General features: G+C 39.5%; 1 protein-coding gene across 4 annotated transcripts in view; it reads right to left on the bottom strand.

Annotated features, from left to right (window-relative positions):
* Positions 1–18,656, bottom strand: part of LRRC4C (leucine rich repeat containing 4C) — a 1,428,975-nt gene that overhangs the window by 1,128,725 nt on the left and 281,594 nt on the right. For all 4 annotated transcript variants that reach the window (XM_027562627.1, XM_027562628.1, XM_027562626.1 and 1 more), the window contains exon 2: positions 17,690–17,878. The gene's annotated coding sequence lies outside the window, so the exon portion shown is untranslated. The remainder of the gene's footprint in view (positions 1–17,689; positions 17,879–18,656) is intronic.

Raw genomic sequence — 18,656 nt, 5'->3', positions numbered from 1 at the left:
CATCCTAAAGGAGACCAGTCCTGGGTATTCATTGGAAGGATGATGTTGAAGCTGAAACTCCAAAACTTTGGCCACCTCATGCAAAGAGTTGACTCATTGGAAAAGATCCTGATCCTTGGAGGGATTGGGGGCAGGAGGAGAAGGGGACAGCAAAGGATGAGACGGCTGGATGGCATCACCAACTTGATGTACATGAGTCTGGGTGAACTCCGGGAGTTGGTGATGGGCAGGGAGGCCTGGTGTGCTGTGATTCATGGGGTCACAAAGAGTCAGACATGACTGAGCGACTGAACTGAACTGAAGGTTTAGTGACTTAACCTCCTTAAGTTTGCAAATAGCAGAGCTGAGATAGAAATGCTGTTGTCTTCAATATTCTTTTCTCGATCTTCTCTTTAAGAAGCTGAAATAGATGCACTGTGGTATAAAGATGATTTCCCCCCAAACAACTCTGTAATAATACATTGAGTCTCTCAGAGACTCAGACTATATATGCATAGGCACACGTAGTTGACAATGTATCAGAGGAGAATGATGTTATATTACTTTGATTCTAAGTCACTGGAAAGTCTTGCTTTGAAAACAGACTACTTTTATCAGTTTCTTGGGGTATACTCACCAAGGGAGGCCTTATTTCTTCAGGGAATCATTAAACTCAGCTCAGTTCTACTGTTTTATCTTCCCTTCTTCCTGTCTTTTCAAGAATGGGATACAGATACATGGCCAACAGAATGGATGGTTTACTCTGTATGTCTGTCCTTCTGAGGGTCCCATATACCTGAAAGCTCATAACAAAATTCTAGAATATATTGAATACAAACCTTTGAGTTTTGCAAATCTCATCTAAAATGCTGAAGAAGAGGCAGTTGCTTTGGTAACAAGGATTCAAACAGTGGACAACTTTAGATGTACAATTATAATTATAAGGCTAAAATTTTGCTTGGAAGTAAATAGGAAGCACTTTATTTTCAGAATCTATTTGTCTTAGATGATTAATATTTTAAAAATAAATTCGCAAACTTGTTTTTCTTTTTGATAACCATGGTAGTTCTTGTTTTTCACATACCCAGTCCTAGAAACAGAAACTATAAAAACAGCACCACTGAGGAAATAGACTGTTGGTTATAGGTGAATCACCTGCTGCCAGATTATCTGGTTACCATCTCAGCTACACAACTGCATGGGTCACCATAGATATACCATCGACCTCTCCATGCCTTGGTTTCTCCATGGGTTGAATGCGAGGGTTAAGTGAACTAGTCTATGGGAAGCTCTAAGAATGGTACCTGGCCTAAGGTCAGCAATCAAAATCGAGTATCTGTATCAGTATTGCTGAGAACTGTTTCTGCACGCAATCTTCACAGCCCAAAATGCCTTTGCCGTCAAGTTAGCCTGTGGGAGAACGTTTTCTGGATTCCTCCCTCAGAGGTGATGCTTATGAGATTTAGGAGGCATCTCACCAGGGGTGGTCTCCCTTTCTCTCTCCCACCCTCCCTCCCTCCTTCCTTCTGTCTCTCTCTCTGAAGCAGCCACACACAATTGCCAGATCAAAATGAATCCTCACTTTTTTTTTTTTAATTCTCCAGATGATGGATAGCAAAACTAAAATAAGTCCTCTTGAGATAATGTTTTTTGAGTGTCCAGCTGGTGGAGACAGGAAAAGCAATTTCAATGAGACAAGAGCCTCTGAGAACAGATTTGGAGAGAAAGTATCATCCTGGTCTTCTAGAAATAGAAGTGCCATGATGCAGACTGCAAGGAATTCAGATTATCCGCAGAGGGACGGTGCTGCTCAGTGAAAGGGGAAATGACGGAAGCTACAAGGGCAGAAATGGCCTTGCCAAATCCCGATTTGACCAGCTAGCCTGCAGAAACCAGCGTAGGCCTGATTGGGTGCCATATCCTGCTTTGCACACTTAACATCTTGGGCGAGGTGTGATTGTGGTGGAAGCAATTTGGTGCCAAAATCCTTGCACAGTGGGTTATTTTCAGCTAGCTCTAGGATTTACCGAATGCAAAAATCTAGAGATTGATAGCCAAACCATACTACTTCGAGAGACACCACTTTCCTCTTGAGAGGCAGTCCTCATGGCTTTAAAAGAACTACTCCATATTTCCTCCCCAGAAGTCCATTCCAGAGTCCAGACTCAAGATGAATGGTTTTCTCTAATTGTCAGGAAAATTTTTCTATCCCACCTTTGTTTCTATTATTTTTTTCTATTTTATTTAACTTTTCCAGCTTATTGTGGCATATATGATAAATAAAAATTATATTTCAGGTGTGTACAATGTGATTTTTTTTCAATTGTGCTAAAATATATTGAGTGCTTTTGATGACATCATTCTTTTTTTTTTTTTCCTTTACCCTCTTCTCCCCTCCACAAATACTTACTGAACACTTACTATACGCCAGACATTATGAAATGTAATGATGACCAATTCAGATAAGATCCTGCCTGTGAGTGTCAGAGAAGAGAAACACTGCACAAGTAAACAGATAAATAGAGGCTTCCCAGGTGGCGCCGTGGTAAAGAATCTGCCTGCCAATGCAGGAGGCATGAGAGATGCAGCTTCAATCCCTGGGTTGGGAAGATCCCCCGAAGTATTCTTGCCTGGGAAATCCCATGGACAGAGGAGCCTGGCGAGCTATGGTCCAAGGGGTCACAAAGGGTCAGACATGACTGAAGGACTAAGCACACACACATGCAAAACAGAAAAATAAACAAAAATAACTGGAAAGCATGACACACATTCTAAAGAGATGATGTAAGAACTGTCATCCCGGAGGGCTGCCCTCTTTAGATTAGATGGTAAGAAAGGTCTTTCTGAAGACACGACTTTGAGTAGAGATGTGCAGGTTGAAAAGGACCTCTGACCCTTTATAGAGCTCATAATTTTGTGGGCATGAAAAGACATGCAAAGACCCTGAGGGAGAAAAGAGCTTGGCCTGTTCCAAGAACATAAGAAAAAGCAAGTGTGACCAGAATGGGCTTCCCGGGTGGTGCAGTGGTAAAGAATCTGCCTGCCAATGCAGGAGATGCAAGAGATGCAGGTTCAAGCCCTGGGTTGAGAAGATCCCCTGGAGAAGGAAATGGCAATGTACTCCAGCATCACTGCCAGGAAAATTACATGGACAGAGGAGCCTGGAGGGCTATAGTCCATGCGGTCACAAAAAGTCAGACGCAACTGGTATATATTCAACGAAAGTAAACAGTACTCAAAACAAGCTTGGAAATTTAGGTGTGTACAAATTATTTTGATGTCACATACACTATGGTTATAAGATATGCATTTATTCCAAAAATGAAAGAAAAGAAAAAAAATCACGTACCATGATTTGACTTATATTTAAATTATTAAACTGTTACACAGTGAGTGGTTTATAAATGGGTAAGAACAGAAACTGTGAGATCAATTGTGAGGCTACTGCAATCCTGAAAGCAACAGGGAAGAAACAGTGGCTTCAACTCAAGTCACAGGATAAATTTGCTTCATTTAATCTTTACAACGAATTACCACACAATTGCACTCATCTCACACGCTAGTAAAGTAATGCTTAAAATTCTCCAAGCCAGGCTTCAGCAATACATGAACCGTGAACTTCCAGATGTTCAAGCTGGTTTTAGAAAAGGCAGAGGAACCAGAGATCAAATTGCCAACATCCACTGGATCATGGAAAAAGCAATAGAATATCAGAAAAACATCTATTTCTGCTTTATTGACTATGCCAAAGCCTTTGACTGTGTGGATCACAATAAACTGTGGAAAATTCTGAAAGAGATGGGCATACCAGACCACCTGACCTGCCTCTTGAGAAATCTGTATGCAGGTCAGGAAGCAACAGTTAGAACTGGACATGGAACAACAGACTTGTTCCAAATAGGAAAAGGAGTACATCAAGGCTGTATATTGTCACCCTGCTTATTTAACTTATATGCAGAGTACATGATGAGAAACGCTGGGCTGGAGGAAGCACAAGCTGGAATCAAGATTGCCGGGAGAAATACCACCCTTATGGCAGAAAGTGAAGAGGAACTCAAAAGCCTCTTGATGAAAGTGAAAGAGGAGAGTAAAAAGGTTGAATTAAACTCAACATTCAGAAAACAAAGATCATGGCATCTAGTCCCATCACTTCATGGCAGATAGATGGGGAAACAGTGGCTGACTTTATTTTTCTGGGCTCCAAAATCACTGCAGATGGTGATTGCAGCCATGAAATTAAAGACACTTACTCCTTGGAAGAAAAGTTATGGGCAACCTAGACAGCATATTAAAAAGCAGAGACCTTGCTTTGCCAACAAAGGTCCGTCTAGTCAAGGCTATGGTTTTTCCAGTGATCATGTATGGATGTAAGAGTTGGACTATAAAGAAAGCTGAGTGCCGAAGAATTGATTCTTTTAAACTGTGACGTTGGAGAAGACTCTTGAGAGTCCCTTGGACTGCAAGATCATCCAACCAGTCCATCCTAAAGGAGATCAGTCCTGGGTGTTCATTGGAAGGACTGATGTTGAAGCTGAAACTCCAATACTTTGGCCACCTGATGCGAAGAGCTGACTCATTGGAAAAGACCCTGATGCTGGGAAAGATTGAGGGCAGGAGGAGAAGGGGACGAAAGAGGATGAGATGATTGGATGGCATCATCGACTCAATGGACATGGGTTTGGGTGTACTCTGGGAGTTGGTGATGGACAGGGAGGCGTGGCGTGCTGCGGCTCATGGGATCGCAAAGAGTCGGACATGACTAAGCGACTGAACTGAACTGAACTGAATCTTTACAACAAACATACAAAGGAGACCTTGCAATTGCCCCATTTTAGAGATGCGTTAACAAAGGCACTAGTGATTGCTGCGTAACAATACTCACTTCCTAAGTGAAGGAGTCAAGATTCAAACCCAGACCATTGTGGCTTAGAGGTGAGCTGTTTTTGCTTCTGGCCTTTAGATGAGTGCGTTCAGTGAGTTTAGCAAAAGAAACTTGAAATAAGCTTTAGGAATCCTTAACACGGAGTGATGCTGGCCATGGAGTCAGAAGTATTCTGTTTCCTGTACAGTAGCAAACTTAATGCTTGACAACTTTATGAAATACCTACTATTATTACCCTTTTGCAGATGAATAATCCAAGTTATAGAGAAGTTAAACTAGTGAATGTCAAAAGCAAAATTTCAAACCAGGCAGGTTAACTCTGAAGCCATGCATTTAACCACTAAACAATTTAAGACGAAGCCTCTTAGTGGGTCAGTGCTTCTACACAGACTTAGTATACTTGAAACATACCCAGGAAAACAGTCCCCTTTAACCCCTTTTAAACCTCCAATTAAGATAAAGATTCACACAAAACACAGAAAAGCTTTTTATGGTAATTCCATCAAAATGCTAAAGATTAGACAGGCAAGGCTTCCCACACATTTCAGAGAAAAAAAGAAACATCTCTAAAAGAAGCGAACAAAAGATTTATCCTTTCACCATTCTCAGGGCTCAGAAGCAACATTTCTACCAGGTCTGCTTTTTTCTAATATAAATGTAAGAGGAGACAGATTGAAATGCCAAACTGAACTGCTCAGTGTTTTTAAAAAAGCTGAGAAGCATAGGGCAGCTTCAACTCAAAACACATTTGTTTGATATCTCTTGAAAATTCTCAGCAAGTTGGGTTTCTGGATTCTTAAAATTAATGACAAAAAATCTAATATTCCAACAGAACAGGAGTGACCTAAAAAGAGCTGCCTTTATGTTCTGTAGGGCTGTAGCAGCGTCCTCACGGAGCTCAGAAATCACCTCCAGTCGCTAGGAGTTTGCTCAAAGCCTCTCCAATGTCTCTACCATGACCTTAACCACTCTTTCTGCTATTTCCATATGCCCTTTGATTGTCCCAGGTCCCTCCACTTTGATATGTAAAATGTAGCTAATTTAGCCTTTGCAAGGACACACTGCTGAATCTCAAAGGTTGGGGATCTTTGGGTATTGGAGAGAAAATAAATGGAAAGAGACACTTTTGGTTTTTCCACATCTCACTGCTATATTGCTAATAGTAATACTGATGGATTATTTGAAGCTTTGCATGTATTATCTCATTTAATCTCATAACATAGGTGGACACTGTTATTATCATTCTTACTTTTCTCAGAAATATGAAGATCATGTAAACACAGTTAGAACTCTTGCTGCCTGATTTTAAAATTTTGTCTATTATCTTCTACTTACATCTCTAAATATACTATGGTATATAGTGTTTGATAATTGGTACATCAAACAATATAAAGCATAGTGTTATTTGCTCAGTCATGTCCGACTCTTTGTTATCCCATGAACTGTAGCTTGGCAGGCTTCTCTCTCCATAAAATTCTCCAGGCGAGAATACTGGAGTGGTTAAGCCATTCCCTTCACCAGGGGATTTTCCCAACCTAGGGAATGAATCTGGGTCTCCTGCATTGCAGGTAGATTCTTTACCATCTGAGCCACCAGGGAAGCCCCAAGATAATGTATAGAGAAAAATTAAGATAATATTCAGTACATGTTCTTTATATGTACATTATAATAGGCTTACAAAGTCAGCATTAACTCTTTTCTTTTCAACATTCTATGCATTATACATTGGACCAATAAGTCTTACATAACATACATCTCTGTTTTTAATTGTAGATATACATTTATAAATACCTGGCTTTTTAAAAGTGCTTATTATGCCCTTCCCTGGCCTAGAAGCTTCTGATGTAATTGTTCTGGAGTATGGCCTGGACATGAGCATTATTAAAGTTCCTCAGTCTATCCTTCTGGTGATTACAAAGATCCAAGGGCTGGAATATAAATTAATTTGAGAAAATTAATGCAATCTTATCTGTAACAGACTGAACTGTGTCTCCTTAAAATTTATGAAGTCACTCAGTCGTGTCCGACTCTTTGCGACCCCATGGACTGCAGCCTACCAGGCTCCTCCGTCCGTGGGATTTTCCAGGCAAGAGTACTGGAGTGGGGTGCCACTGCCTTCTGCACAAAAGGGTGGGGCTCTGATCTAATAGGACCAGTGCCTTTTTAAGAAGAGAAAGAGACACCAGCAGTGTGTGAAATGCGAACAGAGGAAAGGCCTTATGAGGACACAGCAAGAAGGCAGCTGTCCTGCAAGCCAAGGCGAGAGGCTTCACCTGAAACCAGTCTCTCTGGTGCTTTGATCTTGGACTCGGACTTCCACACCCCAGAATGGGAGAAAATGACTTTTTGCTGTATAAGCCTCCCGGTCTATGAAATTTCTCCATGGCAGCCTGAGCTGACTAATACTACATCTTTTTGTCACAATGATTCTTGTAGTTGGATACTGGAACAGCTGTCTAGTATCTCAGTGTGAACTAGAAGGTTCTAGGTCCAGGAGTTGTCGGCATCCATCCCTCTGCCATAGTGAAGCCAGCCTAAGAATGGAGGGACTATAGAAGGGAAACAGCTTCAAAAATCTGTGAAAGAAACAGTCTTACGGTTTATCATTTATACACTGAGTTTTTTTTTAATTGAACTATAATTGCTTTACAATGTTGTGTTAATTTCTGCTGTACACCAGAGTGAATCAGCCACGTATATACATACATCCCCTCCCTCTTGGACCTCCCTGCCCTGCACCCCCCTCGTCCTACCCACTAGGTCACCACAGAGCACTAAGCTGAACTTCAGTGCTTTATAGCGGTTTGCCACTAGCTATCTATTTATACATGGTGGTGTGTATATGTCAGTTCTAATCTCCAAATTCCTCCCACTCTTCCTTTTCCTGCTGTGTCTACATGTCCATTCTCTATGTCTGTTCTGTGTCTCTATTCCTGCCCGGTAAATAGGTTCATCTGTACCATTTTTTCTCGATTCTACACGCGTGCATTAACATTTTTTTTTCTCTTTCTGACTTACTTCATTCTGTATGATAGATTCTAGGTCCATCCACATCTCTGCAAACAACCTAACTTCATTTCCTTTCATTCCCCTGTATCTATGTACCCCGTCATCTTTATCCATTCATCTGTTGTTCGACATTTAGATTGTTTCCGTGCCTGGCTATTGTAAATACTGTTGCAATGAACATTGTGGTGCATGTATAATTTTGACCTACGTACTTTTAGAGAGTAAGATGGACCAGTATTTAGAAAAGGCAGGGGGTGGTGCTCTACAATGGTCTGTCATCTTATAGTGGATGCTGTGGAGTCCATATACTTCCCCAGTTACTACGAGGAAACTAATTTTCACCTTTTGGTCTGTTTATTTTAAGGTATGGACTGAAGTATGTGTGGAGGGAGAGTCTGCATCACGAACAATATTGAACACGTAAAGAAAGGCCAGTCTTCCTTTCCACAGCATTTTTTTTCTAATCAAGATTACTTTTGACTTGGGGCTTTCCCAGTGCCCTGACCAAACAGTGAATTACCTTTTTGAAAACACATGTAGCAAATCAAACATGAGGGTGACTGTTGTATTAAAAAACTGATCAACATCGGCAAGACAGTGATGATTCCATCTTCATAACAAAAGCTAAGGCTGGGTATCTTCTCAACATCATGACTATGTTTAGAATATATGGTCTACAGTAAAAATGTAAATCTTAAAACCTGTTGCGCTAAATTGCAAATCTGCTAAAACCTAGGCTTGTGACGTGGGACCTTCGGCTTTCTTCTATGTGAAATGAAAATAACAAAGTCCACCTCCTGTGACTTCCAGAGGATTTAATGTGTTAACACTTTAGAATCTTCTCAAATAGTGCTGGAACAGGGGCTTCATAAATAAGATTTTATTTTCTTACTTTCTTTCCTAGTTCTTGCTTTTACACTTTGATTATTGTGAAGTTAAAATCACTTTGATTCTCAGTTTCTATATAGTGTCAACTCTATAATATAAATATTCTCATAGAATTATGACAGGATATGTGTTAATTATTCCATGAAATGATTTAGTAAAACATCAAATCCTGTGACAATGTTTGTTTATTTTATGTAAAATTTTGTAGAGACTTGGGCGTTAATCCCCAACTGGGACCTCTTCTCATACAAACATCTCCCTTTTATAAATAGCTATGAGGCTGAAGAGATGAAAACTGACAAAGTGTTAGCACACTCATTTTAATTTGGTTTAAGCAACACGTCACGTGACTGTGTGTCTAAGTCTACTCTCTGAATCATCTCCACCACACAGTGAATGTCTCACATGGCAAAAGGTTTAGTGGGCTGATCACATCACTTCTTTGAGAGGCAAAGCTGTTAGCTCGCAGTTATACAAGATGAAATCATAACAGACTACATGTTAAAGAGTTGCTAGACCCACGCATGTTATAACAATAAAGTGCAGGATCAAAATACACTTCCGTACACACACTCTCTACCCCTCCCATTCTATTCTCTTTGAATTACTCAAGTGCCGTCTCAACAGCCTTAATGAAATCAGATGTAAGCTGAATGGCATCGCTTTAAAACTGGAGCAATCACACATCAACTTACATTAAGTCCCTGCCTTGTAGATCTAACTGGTGTAACAGAGAACTGTGGAAGTGCATTTTGACCTCCATTTGCTATTCTCATTTGTTCATTCTCCTGTAAATTTGATTTGATCTCATTATAATATCCTTAAGTGTACTAAATCTTGCATTAGTAAAAAGACACATGAAGCTTTTCAACTAACCTGTTGCCCTATTCTCCATCCTAGACTATCAGAGTTTGTTGTCTACAAGTCTGTGAATTACCTGCTTGCCACATTTAGCTGTGAGAAGTCTTGAAATCTGTTTTCAATGATAAAAAAAATGGACACCAACATTTTGCCCCAAATAAGGAGTATATGAAAGACAGTTTCAATTGCTGTTAGCCATGTCACTGTAAGTCTGCAGGAATCTAGAATGAGTTACAATAACAGCAGTGATCCAGGTGAGAGGACAACCATTAGGATAACCAGGCTGCCAGCTGCTAGTTATTTCCTGGAGTACATGCCCAGGTCCTAGAATACTGACCATGATACTAAGTGTGTATTGGTAACCACAGACACTTTTCCCAGTTTCCGTTGAAAAAAGAAAGAAAAAAAAAACTATATACTAGTGAATAGTCACCAATCACCTATACTTGAAACAAAGAAATGCTTAAGTAAACTGTAGTCATTTAATTAAAATAATTAATTCCAAAGTTATTTAAAATAAAAATACTTTATACTGAATGTTAAACCTGAAAGGCTTAAGATGATAAACTATTTAGTCATGATTTTCCCATTCATTTCCACCATTCCCAATTTCTATTTTTTTTTATTAATGAATGGACAGGGAGGCCTGGCGTGCTGCGATTCATGGGGTCGCAAAGAGTCGGACACGACTGAGCGACTGATCTGATCTGATCTGATGTTACTTTTTATCTGAGCTTTACTAAGATATTATTCACATACCAAAAAGTCACCCTGTTACAATATATAATCCAGGGGTTTTATTGAATAGCATAATCACAAAGTTGTACAATGGTCACCAGTATCTAATTTTAGAACATTTCATCACTTCAAAAAAGAATCCTCATACCCATTAGCAGTCACTCCTTGGTCTCCTTTGCCTCTCACTCTTGGAAACTAGCAATCGATTTTTTGTTTCTGTACATCTGTCAGGTTTGCACACTTCCTATAAATGGAATAATATAACATGTGGCCTTTTGTATTTATCTTTTTTCACTGTCTATAGTGACTTCCCTGGTGGCTCAGACGGTAAAGCGTCTGTCTACAATGCGGGAGACCCGAGTTCGATCCCTGGGTTGGGAAGATCCGCTGGAGAAGGAAATGGCAATCCACTCCAGGACTATTGCCTGAAAAATCCCATGGACAGAGGAGCCTGGTAGGCTACAGCCCATGGGGTCGCACAGAGTCGGACACGACTGAGCGACGTCACTATAGCGTTTGCCCAATCCACCCACATTACAGCATGCACCAGCACTTCATTCCTTTTTAGTGGTGAAATACTTTTCTTATGATCTAGTATATTTCATTTATTCATTCATCAGTTGATAGACATTTGGGTTTTTTCCACTTTATAATGAATAATGCTGCTATGAGCACTCACATACAAAATTTTGTGCAGAGATATAAATACTTAATTCTCTTAGATATGTACCTATGGCCAGTCCAGGTTCGATGCACGATACTGGATGCTTGGGGCTAGTGCACTGGGACGCCCCAGAGGGATGGTATGGGGACGGAGGAGGGAGGAGGGTTCAGGATGGGGAACACATGTATACCTGTGGAGGATTCATTTGGATATTTGGCAAAACTAATACAATTATGTAAAGTTTAAAAAAAAAAATATGTACCTATGGGCAGCATTTCTAAATCATATGTTTAACATCTCGAGAAACTGCCAACCTGCTTTACAAAGCGGATGCACTATTTCACGATCCCACCACATATGCAGTATAAAAAGGAAACTGATTTAACAAAATTACCATGTAGACTACCTAATTTTGGCACACTGTAACTATAGAGGCTACAGATTTTTTTTTTCTGCCTTTTTAAAGAGCAAATAACTGAGCTATAGCATTGCCCTTTTATTGCAGCAAGACTTTAGCCCTTCCAGTTCTTCATTTAAAAGATTATTTCTACCCATTGCCATTATAAATTTAAGCTAAATTGGAGAACAGAGAGCAACTGTAACACTACAGAGAATTTAGGACACAGAGAATAGAGTAGTAAATGTAGATACATGAAATAGCCAGTAAGCAATCAACATTAACTTTGCATTTTTATGTCATGGAGGAAAAGCTACACTCAGATAAACAACTTTGAGATCTGTAAATATCTCAAATTAGGAGTTCAAAGATACTCTTTGGGATAAAAATGATGTTTCCCCTTTGAATACATTCTTAAAGCAGATAAAGGTAGGTAGAATTGAAAGCAGATTTCAACTAAATGCCAGGGCTTCTAACAACCCACTGATGAGAATCCAGCTGTTCTTCTCTGCTTCTTACATTAGCAATAATAATGGTAAAGAAGATGCCTTCCTTATTTGCTGACAGTTGTGTTGATAATGCAGGAGGCAAAATAGCATTTCTCTTCTGGGCCATGTTAATTATGGAGTGCTGACAAGAGTTCAAAAATAAATCTGGATCCTTCAAGTCAATGCCCCACATCAATATAAAATGAAAACTCATGATACACTGACAAGCATGAGAGAAGTGTAGAGTTTACACAACACCTATTTTTTTCAATAAGTAGAAAGATTCATGGCAGATTATTAAATCCAAAATGAATAATAGGTCGTACCAGAATATCAATTTAGAGATCTAGGTAACATCTCTCTATCTCTTATATTTCTCATCTGATTTGTTGAAGCAGAAAGGAAATGTAACTTTATGTTCCTTTTTTTTTCAGATGAAAATACTGACAAGAGATTAATGACACAGGAAATAGGTGGAAGAATACAGATTTTTATCCCAGATTTTGGGCTCTTGATCCAATTCTGGAACTTTCCTATATTTTAGGAGTAAATTTCAGGCCAGAGCCAAGCAATTTAAAAGTTATTTATATGGACAATGAGTCAGGATTTTTTGAAATGGAGGCCATTTAATGAATTGAGTGAAACTATACCACACAGTATAGTGCACATTTCCTGTTAGAAATTCATGTCAGTAACCTAAAATATTTAGAACACTTGAATTTTATTGCTAGGATTTAGCAGCTATCCGGTACCTATTGTCAAAAATATGAAGGCAATTCAATAAGTATTTATTAAGCTCTACTACAGTTTTTAAGCAGTACTTCAAGGTAAGTATTATGATTCTCATTTTTTAAAGGCAGAAACTAAGAGTAATGGAGCTTAGGCAACTTGCTCAAGGTCAATAACCAAGAAAAGGAATGTTTATATTTCGAACTCAAGTTTGTCTGCCCCTAAAGTCCTACTCTCTCATAATCTTAGCTTGGAAAAAACATCATTTACACGCTAAAAAACTGTTGGTCCTTTGAGGCTGTAATTTCATATCTTGAGCTGTTTCTCAGAGAATCATATGCATGTGCTATGATTTCACCACACAAATCTTTATCTCAATGCTGTTCATAGTTATCAAAAAATGGAACTAACCCAATGACAAAAAAAGGCCCAATGAAATTACCTGTGTTATATCCACATTGTGACATAGTGTGGCAACCATTACAAATATTGTAACAGAAAATTATTTATTGGCAAAACAACAGTGCGATGGAGCCTCATTTTGGTGAACTCCCTGCGACCCCCAGAGCTCAGCGTCCTCACCCTCCCCAGTGAATGCTTTTCATCCCAAATAAAGTCGGTCTGACTCTCCTCTGCGCTCCCATAGGACTTCACACGTGGCATATGGCAGTCAGCTTCATTACCTGGACATCTATCTTCCCCAACCTTGTAGATATGAATTCCTCAAGGTTAGAGAATCAATTTTAGTCACCTTTACTACATCACCCATCTCTAATACACTGGCTCACAGTTAATAGGTGGTATTCAATAAACATCTACTTAAAGAATCAGTAAACTGGTTGTTCTTCAGCACTGCATTCAACCCATTTAACGCTTAAAAAAATCATGTAGAAATACAATTTATGTGGTTTAGTGGGGGAAATTGTCATGCTTTCTCACAACGAAAGGAAAAAATCCCTGAAGTTTTAGGTGCTCTTGGCACTGTCTCTCTGTCTTGAAGATAGTCAAGGCCTATGGTCTAGGTTTAACTGTAACCCATTCACCACATGTAGGGTCTTGTCATGAACTGATTGCAAGGGTCTGGCAATAACCTCAGCTAATGCAAGGGTTTTAATCTGAGATTTATACATTTCTATCTGATACATCTGAATGAATAGGCTTCAGCAAATACATCTCTTGAAATTATCTTTAAAAATTTATAGATTTGGGTTGCAAAAAAATTCCATTAGGGTTTTCTGTAAATGGTATGGAAAACTCCAATGAAACTTTTTGGCCACCTCAATATTTTGTGCATATGTCTGTTTTGTAAGGATAAGGGTTTTTTACTTTTTAATTTAAAAAAAAGCCTTTGGACCTACAAACTTTGGAGTCTACATTGTTCCCATCATATTATTTTGACTAAAAAAAATATTTTGACTTTTACATGTGTATTTCATTTACTAAGTCAAAAACTTTTTTTAATTTTATTTTCAGTTTGAGACTGGGATAAGTTGACTTTTTTAACAAAGCGCATTAAAATGTAGTTGATGAGAGGTTTTGTTCATTATTCTTTCCTGGAGAGTTGATAGTACAGCAGAAATAGTTGCAACAAGATTACAAGCATTCCTCTGGGAGCGAGAAAAGAGAATTGCTATTTGGAGTTCAGTGGGGATAAAGGTCCCTTTCACCTTTGGTATCTGTATTGTCAATATTTTCAAGTTCTCTAAAGAAAGCCAGAGAGCGGGTCATTGGGAAGAAAGTCAAATGGATAAGGGCCAGGGAAAGAGAGAGGGCACCAAAGCCAGTTTACAGAAATCTAAATCACAAGACTACCTTCAACTAATACTCTAGGAGTCTTCACACCTTCTTGAAGGCTGTTGCTTGGCTGTGTATGTGTGTTTTGATGTGAAGGTATAGTCATATTATTTTTCACTGCCATATACTTTTGCCTAGCAGAACCATCACAAGCCATAACTTAATACTGTTGACAGGAGAAAATATCAAGTGTTCACCTCACTCTGCTCTTTCCAAACTCTGCTGAACTGGGTTTGCAAGCAGAGTGGATGATTTGAGGTTTCAGAGGTACCATCACAGGATGCGCCTCACTACCACCACTGTCATTCCAGTACAACACTCCAAAGGAAGCCCATTCTCAGAGGCTGAAGATACATCAAAGAGGATTGGAGGGGTCCTAGGGCACTGAATTCATTAAGACATAGCAGGCGCTCTGTGGTCCCTCACATGTGTTTCAGTGTGATTTGATCTATATTTTCAGAGACAACAAAGGAGTCTTAAAGGCTCTCTACAGGATCATGAAACACTGGAGCCAACCTCAGAGATCATCTATTCTTGACCTGTGTTAAGTTGCTTGGATAAGGTGATGTCTTATTCATTAGCATATGACAATAACAGTAATGATAATGTTTGCTGTGTACTTAGTCTGCACTTGGAGAAGGCCCTGGCACCCCACTCCAGGACTCTTGCCTGGAAACTCCCATGGACAGAGGAGCCTAGTAGGCTGCAGTCCATGGGGTCGCTAAGAGTCGGACACGACTGAGCGACTTCACTTTCACTTTTCACTTTCATGCATTGGAGAAGGAAATGGCAACCCACTCTGCTCTATGTGCTTTACAGGTAGTAATTCACTTATTCTTCACAACAAAATCATGGTGTCAGTCCTATTATTATTCCCTTTCCATCAATGAGGAAATCAGACACAGGAAGATGAAGCAACTTGTTCAAGGACATACGATTAGGAAAAAAAAGTCCTTAGCATCTTAATTAATAGGGAGGTCCAACCAGTCCATCCTAAATGAGACCAGTCCTAGGTGTTCATTGGAAGGACTGATGCTAAAGCTGAAACTCCAATACTTTGGCCACCTCATACGAAGAGCTGACTCATTTGAAAAGACCCTGATGCTGGGAGGGATTGGGGGCAGGAGGAGAAGGGGACAACAGAGGATGACATGGCTGGATGGCATCACCGACTCGATGGACATAAGTTTGAGTGAACTCTGGGAGTTAGTGATGGACAGGGAGGCCTGGTGTGCTGCGATTCATGGGGTTGCAAAGAGTTGGACATGACTGAGCGACTGAACTGAACTGAACTGACTGAATTGTCTATAATGGAGAGATCCATAAATAAGGATTTCTCTGTCCCTTCCTATTTAACATTATTTTTCTCTTTTCTGGAAGGGTGTTGTATATCCCAAACCAACGATGATCACACAAGAAATAAGGGTATTTTTTAAATCATTATGTGCCTTCCCCATGCACACACACACACACATAAACACTTCTACACACTTGAAAATACTTACAATCACAAGTTTTTTTTTTTTTTTAACCCTTTAACCAATGAAAACCAAATTATTTGAATGGAATAAAATAAAGAATCACATTTCCCATCCCATCCAATTCATACTCAAAGAATTCTTGGTATGAAAAGTCCTTCTTTGCACCTCTAATCAGGAATAAACACAACTAAATCAATACCTTGAACTTCGAGGACAATTCAAATAATTTAATAATTGAGTCATTTATTACTTTCCTCATGAAAACAATAAATACTGACTGAGCAACAATTTGCTTTAGTATCTATGCACTGGGTATATATGGCAATCAATAAAGCAGATTACACCTCTGACTTCATGAACATTTTTGGTGGTAAAGGTGATATCATTACTATATTACGATGTTTTCTCTTAGGTAAATACATTTTGTATTTATAAATTCTGTAAATTCATAAAGTCAGAACTATTTGAAAGAGTGAAATGAGACATTGTGACAAACAAATAGAATTCAAAGTATCAAAGAACTGTAATCACATAATCCACTGACGCAAAGACAAGTTCTTAATATTATTAGTTCTAGTTTAAAATCTCATGGCACCCCACTCCAGTAGTCTTGCCTGGAAAATCCCATGGACGGAGGAGCCTGGTAGGCTGCAGTCCATGGGGTCACTGAGGGTCGGACACGACTGAGCGACTTCACTTTCACTTTTCACTTTCATGCATTGGAGAAGGAAATGGCAACCCACTCCAGTGTTCTTTCCTGGAGAATCCCAGGGACAGGGAAGCCTGGTGGGCTGCCGTCTATGGGGTCGCACAGAGTTGGACACGACTGAAGTGACTTAGCAGCAGCAAAGAGACCCATACATAACACAAAAGTCACAAACTCTGAATTTGAACTTGTCATTTCTTTGAAGGAACTCTATCTCTTAGGATCCTCCCATCATGCATCCCCAGGGACTCCAGTAAATAAGTCTATAAGTTCCACAATCAGCAACATATTCTCTTTTGATGGTTCAGAGCCAAGTGAAATCTCCCATTCTAACAGAGCCAGAGTATCAGGATGGTGAACTATAAGGGCTATAAACAGGTAGATAATGCAGACATGTTTTAAATGGCCAACTAAGAACAAAAGAAAAAAAAATATGACAGGAGAAGTGTATACTATAGAATATAATACTACCTGAAATGAACATACAGGTAGCTATATCAAGTTTTTATTGCAAATCATTTAAGACTGGGAAGGCCCTGGCATCAGACTGCAGTACTTGAATATGCTTCCACCATGTAATAGCTAAGTGATAGGCAATGATTCCTTTGATTGACACGGATACCCAGTAGGCTAGGTTCTTCAGAGAGACAGCTGTCATCCCCCACTCCCTCAAAGAGCAGCATCTTTTGAAAATTAAAAGCCAAAGATATGGAAACTGGCTACAACTGAGTACTTGAGCAGGCCTCCTGATAAAATGCTGATGAGATAAAACATAGCTGAAGGTCAATAACTGAAACAAAAGGCTTGGGTCCTGGACTCTGATCACACCAAAATATAAATCCTCTGTTAGAAATGCTGAGGTTGATGGTCAGTGCTGGAAGCTACAATTCTGCTACGTCACAGAACTGGAACCACAAAGTTTGGACCTCAGGCCCAAACCATCCTAGAGGAAGTGCTGGTGTTCCCCCAACCATGAAGCTTATGAGCCCCACAGCTCAAGGCTGGGGGCCCTTTCAAGTCTGATGTCTTACTCAGTGGATCCCTGTGCACCCAGCATTGAGAAGCTGGCTCACCTGCTGCTGCTCTGCCTCTGGAAGTTTTCCCCCAATCCAAGGTTGATCTCAGCTGGTATATGTGCTGCGGGGTCATTCACTCTTGATTACTTGACATTAGACGGTCTTGGACAAGTTATGAATTCTCTGTGAGCCTCGGTATCCTCTTCATCAAATAGGGATAATACCAGTAAACACTTCATTTGGTTTCTGTGAGGATTAAATGAGATAATCTATGTCAAGTGTTTATCACAGCTCCCACACATAGCAAACATGCAAAAATGCTAGCTATCATTAGAATTTAGGATTTAATTCCACAGGATTTTTAAAATACAAATAAGGGAGTTTTTTTTTTTTTTTTTAAATCACATCTCTAAAGGAAATAAAAGATAAACTCGAGAGTTTTCATTAAGAGATTCAGAGAACACTTATTTTATAGTCTGTGACTCTGTAGTTGATGTGGTAAAGATTCTTTGACAATGAAGTGATTCTGAGTTTCAGATCAAAGAAGGGAGATTTATTTATGAAGATACTTAAGCTTCTGCTCCTAACTAGTGCCTAGGAATCTGTTTGTACCTCTTGACAGATGAGAAATGGAGAAGTGGTGTGAGGGAAAGCCCAAGTGACTGTACTTTTTTCCTACACAATTATTCATTCATTTATTCACTCATCTGTGTATTATTTCTTTTATGCAAGTTATATATTGCAATACACAGAACTAAGCATCATGGTGTAATAAGAAGACAAAAATCAAGCCAACACTGACAAGTAAAAATTGGCTTGTCCAAGACATATTCTCCATATGCCAGTCTCCCAAAGAAGTTGTTGGCCTCCTGAGGTTATTTGGAAATCAGCTACAGCAAAATCGTTAAGCAACCAAACTCTAGTAAAATTCTGATGTTGCTGATTCAGCCATGTTCAAGTGTGACAAAGTGGTGGGACACTGATCCTGTCAAGGAAGAGGTCTGTGTTCTCTTAACTATGGATG

Source organism: Bos indicus x Bos taurus, chromosome 15, assembly GCF_003369695.1.
Source record: "Bos indicus x Bos taurus breed Angus x Brahman F1 hybrid chromosome 15, Bos_hybrid_MaternalHap_v2.0, whole genome shotgun sequence".
In the NCBI taxonomy this organism is placed as follows: domain Eukaryota; kingdom Metazoa; phylum Chordata; class Mammalia; order Artiodactyla; family Bovidae; genus Bos; species Bos indicus x Bos taurus.
The sequence above is the reverse complement of the archived record's forward strand: the minus strand, read 5'-3'. Positions and strand labels throughout refer to the sequence as shown.